Here is a 7,946-nt window from a genome sequence, read left to right on the forward strand (position 1 = left end):
TTTTGTGTCCTGCTGTTGGTACAGAGTATTAAAAATACAGTCTCTCAATATAGCTATCTCTCTGGTACTTTCCAATATCTGTTTTGTTTCCTTCACTGTTAGTATCTGACTCTACTCCTTTTAAAAATAATTTTTATTTTCCATTACAGTTGACATACAATATTATATTAGTTTTGGTTGTACAACATAGTGATTAGACATTTATATAACTTACAAAGTGATCTCCAATAAGTCTAGTACCCATCTGACACCATATGTAGTTATTACAATAATTGTTGACTGTATTTATTCCCTATACTATGATTTACATCTTGTAACTATTTTATAAGCAGCAATTTGCACTTCTTAATCCTCTCTCCTATTTACTCATCTCCCAAACCACCCTCCCATCTAGCAAACATCAAAATGATCTCTGCACCTATGAGTTTGTTTCTGTTTTGTTTGTTCTATTCTTCTTTACCATTAGTGTCCCACCTAACACATTTACGTTTATTCCAAGAAGTTTTATGTTATTTCAGGGTTCTCTTATTAGCTGGGTATTTTTTCATAGCCCTGTGGGCCCAGAAATTTTTGTTACTTTCATACATTTCTGTCATTGTCTGGCACTCACATGCAAATTGGAGCTTGCAAAGCACACTTAGATCTAACACCTGAGTCCTCTACTACATGTTGGGTATTTCCTTTTGGGGAAGTGAGGGAGGGAATACTTAGCAAATTTTGGGTTACCCAGCTCTTAGAAAGATTGCTTTTCTCTGTTTTCTTCCTCATCACTGCTGATTACACTCAGCTTTTTTGTTGTCATTGATTTGGCCTCATATGCTCATTTTCTGATCTGAGGGGTATTTTTGATCACCTAGTTTTACTGTATGGAGCTTTTTTCTTGCTCCAGTGAAGGCACCACAAAATAATTTTCTGTTTGCACCCTTGCCCTCCTGCAATACATTTACCTTGCATCAGCCAGAGTATTATTTTTTTTAATAGTTTATACCATTTATGTGTCTAAAAGCCTACAGTATTTTTTGGCTGTTGTTTTTGTTTTTATAATCACAATTAGAATAAAAATCAAAGCCCTTGCCATGATCTTCAAAGTCTGTATAACCTAGCTTCCAGCTGCCTCCCAGAATTCATTTCTTCTCATGCTCATGTGGCTTCAGCCACATTGATTTTCCTGCAGTTTCCTAGACACACCAAACCTTTCTCCCTGTTTAGAATGTTTGCATTTATGGCTCTTCCTTCTGTCTGGAGTAAAATCTTAGATTTTCAGTAGATTGTTCATTCATTTTATTAAGGTCCCATTGAAACTGACCCTTTAGAGAGATTTTCCCTGGTCACTTTTAAAAGTACTTCATAGTGCTATGAGCATCTGGAATTTGGATTATCCAGAATTGTAAGATACATGAAAGATACACAAGTATTTTTGAATAAATGAATGAATGGATAAATAAATAAACAAATAAAGTTATTTTTTATAATTTTGTGTTGTTTCATTTATTTCATATTTTTTGTATGACATTTATAAATTATTAATATACAACCATTATCTCAATGGTGAAATGGGGTACAGGATGAGAGGTCCCAAGACCCCCATGGCTAATGGTTGGGGGATGGGAGATACCTCATGATAGGATTAAGATACTCTTCAAAATAATGGCAAGCTGGTAGCTATGTAATAGCTGGTTCATAGCTGTGCTATAGCCTCAGGCCTCAAGGCGAAAGGTGTGTATGTGACTTTAAGGGCATATCCTGATTTGTTATATAGCTAGGGGAGGTGGCGGCCCCTGGATTACTGAGTTATGCTTGCCCTGACTAAGGATGGCAGCTGAGAGAAGGTTAAACAATAGGGGAAACTGGCTAATGTAGCTCATTTTGGGGGGATTTGGAGATGAGATCACATAGGAAGTTCCAGGTCAGGATTTAAAACTAAAGGCAGGCTATGATAGAGAAAGCCATGTTGCTGGTAGTGACAGAGCTAATGTGCAGAGTGGAAAGGGCATAGTAAGCAGGGAGCCAGGAGGAAGGAGAGCAATGATGTAGCAGCCATGTGAAGGGAGGAGTAGACAAGGAGATATGTAGTTTGTAGTCAGGATCCTGCCGTGTGTCCTGGTGCAGTAAGGAAGGAGACATATAGCTGTTCTGATCGTGCTTGCACTAGCTGACTCCAGTCCATCAAGGACTCTGTCTTGCAAGACACTGACTTGTTGCACACCTGGACTCTATCCGGACTCTTGGGACTTGTGCCTGTCCTGGACCATAACATGGAGGCTGAGGACAACACACTCCAGATCCTGAAGGAGAGAGCTGCTGTGAGAAGATGGTGACTTTGAGACCCACAAGTGTACTTTCCAGAGGGACTGGAGAACTGTTTGCATGGCCTGCTTAAGATAAGGAGACGGGGAACTTTTAGGGCTTTTGGCCTATAGACATTCAGGGAGCAAGGGAAGTGTTGGGTCTCATGGGAGTACAGGGCTCCGAGCTTAAGTGCCCCCAGCATCCCCAAAGTTGGAATATTGTAAATAAAGACCTGTTTCTTCCATTACTAACTGTTGGGTCATACACCAAAGTACCATGCCAATGGGCTCCTGTTTGCTTGGTTACAATAATTGTAAATGAATTTCCAAATTTATCCTTTAGTGTATGTATATAATATAGTAATAAGTATTGCATTTCTTCATTATATTTTCTATTTTTATTTACCTTAGAAACTCCTTTATCAGGAGTTTGGATAAATTTTCTCATATATTTACCTAATATCTTCTAATTCTCTTTCTGATTATAGATGAACATAATGCCCTGTCTTCATTCAGATTTATTCAAGGACTAACCATAAATTTCCTAGACAAGATACTAGTACTTACATGCTGAAATGTCACTTGCATCACTGGAAAGTGGACAGAACAGTTTTTCTTTCTCCTAGGAATGTCTCAAGAGGTACCAGGAATGCTTCCTATCAGCCTAATTCCTTCCTTTGTTAACCTTCCTAGCTGAAGGGAAGGGGACTCCTCCCAGAACTGACAATATGCTTTCTTTCATTGAGCAACTGATGGACAAAATGGAACACATGGGATATATCCTAGATGTTATGGAGTAATTTGAATGTTACAATTTTAGGGAAAGTTCACAAATAAATCCCTTTTTGAAATCCCAACAGAGATTCAATGATATTTGAAAACTAATGGTCTTCATAGCACACTCTTTCTCTCTGTGCATTAGTAAACGTGTGAATGTGTGTTTGTTGAGGCACTGCTTGTACAGACTGAATGATTTTGGGAGAATCATTTACTTCATTGTTATCTATCTATCATCTATCTATCTATATATCTATCTATCATCTTTATTGAAAAAATTTTTCAGCACATGACAGTAAAGTGCCTTGACGTTTGCCTTTAGGCTGACTTATACAAAGTCATCACATGCTCTGGCAGTGGGACTCCACTGAATGGGGGTGGGGGATGAGGAAAAGTGATAGGGTGGTAGAGGTTGACATGTGAGGAGGGCAATACTGTTTGCATTGTGGAGGGTCTGAGGATATCCTGGACATGTAAGACAACACAGAGGTCTTCAATAGACTTAAGGAATCCTGTGGTATTGTGAGGAAGGGAGTGGAGGTCAAAGCTCTATGAAGAAGAAATAGTAGGAACAAAACTTTTTTTGCAGTATTGTAGTCAACCTAATTTTCATACTGTTTTAATTTTTTTCTAAAATATGACAAAGAAAAGAAGTCTGGAAATATTTTCATGCTCTAGGTTATTGTGAAAAGTATACTTTTCTGATTTTCACTTTTAGAGAAGTATTATCCTCTTGGATCACTAAATTCTGAATCCAAGAGATTTATCAGTCTGGCTATGGTACAGGTTACATCAGGAGGGAGGAAGTGTAAATCAGATACAGAGCACTGATCTGGAAGCTAATTCTAGGAGCAAAAAGAAGGTGAACAGGCACAAATATATTCCACATTACTTTTGCAAGACATTTATTTTTTTGGAAAAATATTTTATGATAAATATCCATTTCCAGGAATGTACCAGTAAGAGGAAGGACAGATTCCTGTAAGACCTGATCATAGTTGGCCCTTAAAATTCATGGGTTAAGGGAAATTTTATTCTTTTCATTGTTTTAAATTGCTATCATAGTTTCTCTCTTACCTTTTGGATATTTTGATTTCAAAATGTTCTTATGATTTTGAAAGTCCAAGTTACTTTCCTGTCTCTTCTGAAATGTCCTTTTCCTACTTGAAAGAGAAAACAATCTTAGAAATTAAAAAAATGATATTTCATCCTTGTCTGGATATTACAAGGTTTAAATAAATTTAGCTTTATCTTTATACTCTTTTATTTAAGATATTTAAATATCTAAGCAATATTAATTTTAAAATGTAGGAATCTTTCTAATCAATTATATACTTCCAATTTACACATTGATTAGTAATAGAAAAAAAATTATGTTCACATCCACACCATTACATTATCCATTTTTTATTCAAACAATTTTTCTTTTTTCTTTATTCAAACAATTTTTGAACTAATGCACTATGACAGTCATCGACCTGGTTCTGGGTCTGTAGAGATAATGAAATATGTTTTCATCCTTTAGTATCTCACAATTTTATTGGAGAGACTGATACCACATATAAAACTTTCAATAGTACCAGCTTTAATAGAGTTAGAAAGGAAAGGCAATTAGAATTCAAAGGATAGAATAACTATATGAATTAGTTCATGAATGACTTCTTAGGAGAAATGAAGTTTGAGCTGAGTCTTAAAAGATGAGTAGGTGTTTCCAGTTGGTGAAGATGAGAAAGAACATTCCAGAAGAGACAGCACACTTATTATTATGGTGGGTCTTAATGTGCTTAGAAAATGGCAGAGACTTTAATAGAACTGGAGTTTAAAGGTGTGTTGGTGACTTGAAGGAAATGGACAAGAGTTTAGAAAGAAGTAGAAAAGAAAGACTAGGTCAGATCTATTAGATTAGAAAAGACTTCAGAACTGTCTGATGTGGCTCAGTGGATTGAGTACCCGACTGTTAACCAAAGGTTCGCCAGTCCAATTCCTGGTCAGAGCACATGCCTGGGTTGTGGGCCAGGTCCCCAGTAGGGGGTGCTCAAGAGGCAACCACACACAGATGCTTCTCTCCCTCTCTTTCACCCTCCTTCCTCTCTCTAAAAGTAAATAAATAAAATATTTTAAAAAACCCTCAAGGCTCAAATAGGAAATTTGTGTCTAATTCTGTAAGAATGGGAGCTAAGGGAGATTGTAAAGTAAGTAAATGACATGATCAAATTTAATCATTTGGAAAATAGCTAGTGTAGGTCAGTACCTACTGGCTTGGTCAGGGAGTTCTGAGACAAAAAGCTGTTCTAAAGACCCAGCAAAAAATTATAAAGTTCAGAATCAGGCAAATAGGATGGAAGAGAAAACTGGATTTAAGATATTTCTGTTACAGATTCCACAGTAAAGACAATGTTTAGGTTTCAATACTTTTTAGGAGATAGTGGTATTATTTATAATAACCAACATCTGGAAATAGCCTAAGTACCCATCAGTAGAGGAGTGGATAAAAAAGCCATGTTACGTTTATACAATGGCATACTATGCAGAAGTCAAAAAGAAGGAACTCAGCTTTTGCAACAGTACGGATGGACCTGGAGACTATCAAGCTAAATGATATAAATCAGTCAGTGAAAGACAAATGTCATGTGATCTCACATATATGTGGAATATTTCAAACAAAATAAACTAATGAGAAAAACAGAAACAGAGGCACAGATACCTATAGGGAACCTATCCATGTGGAATGGCAAAGGTAGCCCAGCCCTATTGGAAAACCAATAGGTACGTGTCAGCACACAGGAAGCCAAACCCATGGATTAGTTTTCCCGTGGGATACCAAGCCTGCATTATACCTAGGCTGCTTTGAGGCTTGCTCTTGCTAAAACTCCCCCACCCTGAGTTGAAGCAGCAAATGCTTACTGCATATCTGTAAAGTAACTTCCTGAAGTCTGTGCTAATTCTCCCAAGGATGGAGTGTAAACAGACTAATCACTCTTATTGTTCCCTTGCATTCGCAACATTTTTCCTTGTTAATCTGTAAGAAGTAATCAGTAACATCTTTGTTATCTGCAAAAAGTAATCACCTAAAGCAAACCTGAGCATAATGAATGAAAACCTTCTTTGATATACGCTATTAGAAAGACAATAAAAGCCTGTCAAGGGAAGGGGTCAAGGTGCTCTCTATCTCTCAGAGAGTGGCTGTGCAGTCCCTTTTTCTCCACAGGACTTCTGAAGTCCATGTGAATTTGTTTGTTGCATCTACAACACTGCAGACACTGCTGGCCAAAGTCCGCATCAGATACCTAGGAAAGACTGACAATTGTTGGAGGCAAAGAGGAGGGTGGAACTGGGTGAAAGAAGGTGAATGGAATAGTAAAAAAACATATGAATGACCCATGGACATGGACAATGGTGTGGGATTGCCTGAGGGAGTGGGAGTGCTGGGTAGAGGTGGGCAAAGAGTAAAACATTGGGACAACTGTAATAGCATAAACAAATATAACAAAAAAGAAAAAAAAACTTTTTAGGAGAAAACACAAAGTGAAATAATCATATGTGAATTTCATACCAAGAATGAAGTCTTTTAATTGAAATCTAGTTTTCACCAAAGAAGCATATATTGAAATTTTCAACTTTTGGTCTGCCAAGTTACTTTTAAATATAGATACTATTCAAGAAAGAAGAGTCCTTTCTTTACATAAAGAATGATAATGTTCACTTTGGCACTTCCTTAAATGTCTACAACATGAAATAATCAATGTGGACATAATGTGGGTCTTCCATAGTGCACCTGTACTTTTGATGTTGTAAGAAAAAAGCAGTTGTCTAAAGAAGTGTCTGTTCCCAAAGTGCTCACCAAAGTCAAGGCTCAGAGGGCACATTTTACAGTTGTCTTTTTTGTGTTTTATGTTTTCAAGAATGTGGTGGTAAAAAAAGAAAAGCAAGTTTGCTGGTAAACCATGTTTATAGGCTACTGGGTTCAAGATTTATAACAAGTGTCTTTTTCTTTCAAAGTTAGAATATTTTTCCCTGGCTGATGTGGCTCAGTGGACTGAGTGCCAACCTGTGACCCAAAAGGTTGCTGGTTAGATTCCTGGTTCGGGCATGTGCCTGGGTTGTTGGCCGGGTCCCTAGTTGGGGGTGTGTGAGGGGCAACCAAACCATTTATCTGTTGCACATTGCTGTTTCTCTCCCTCTCTTTCTCCCTCCCTTCCCATCTCTCTAAAAGTAAATAAATACAATTTTTTAAAAAGAATATTTTTTTGAGAAAAAGAGTGTATGAGGTACAGGTCTGTGGAAGACAGAAAGTAGATATGGAGGTGTGTGAGGTCTTTTGAGCTTAGAACTCATGGGTCTCTAAGTACATGGATCCCCAGGCCTTTAGGCAGGCTACAGAAAGTCAAACAACTATGGTGGATGTGTGAATTTCTCTGAAGGAGTTTTTCATAGCTTTCATCAGATTCTATAGCCTTAAAGAGTTGACAACCTTTGATGATATGACTAAACACTTACAAACAGTGACTGTCAGAATAGATCAATATATAATAAAAGCAAAAATAGTGATTCAAATAAGTTTTTGCTACTTCAGAAGATATTATTAATTTGTCTCAAAGGACTTGGGAGTGATCTATATAGTTAAGTATTTTATAAAGCCTGTTTAAATAGCTGTACAACTTTGGGCATGTTCATTTCTCTGAGTTGCAGTTTTTCCATTATTACCACCTAGGTTTGTTGTGAGATAATTTATATAGAACAGTTCACATAATCCTTGGAAAATATTTTAATTATATATGTGTTGGATGATCCCGTGAGACTCAAGCTGATTCTTCAACTTCTCTCAATACAAATAATTGAAAGGTGGGGTGTGGGGGGACTGTGCCATAATCTGAGAGAGCT

This window comes from Phyllostomus hastatus, unplaced genomic scaffold, assembly GCF_019186645.2.
Source record: "Phyllostomus hastatus isolate PE091 unplaced genomic scaffold, TTU_PhHast_1.1 phas_contig_37, whole genome shotgun sequence".
In the NCBI taxonomy this organism is placed as follows: domain Eukaryota; kingdom Metazoa; phylum Chordata; class Mammalia; order Chiroptera; family Phyllostomidae; genus Phyllostomus; species Phyllostomus hastatus.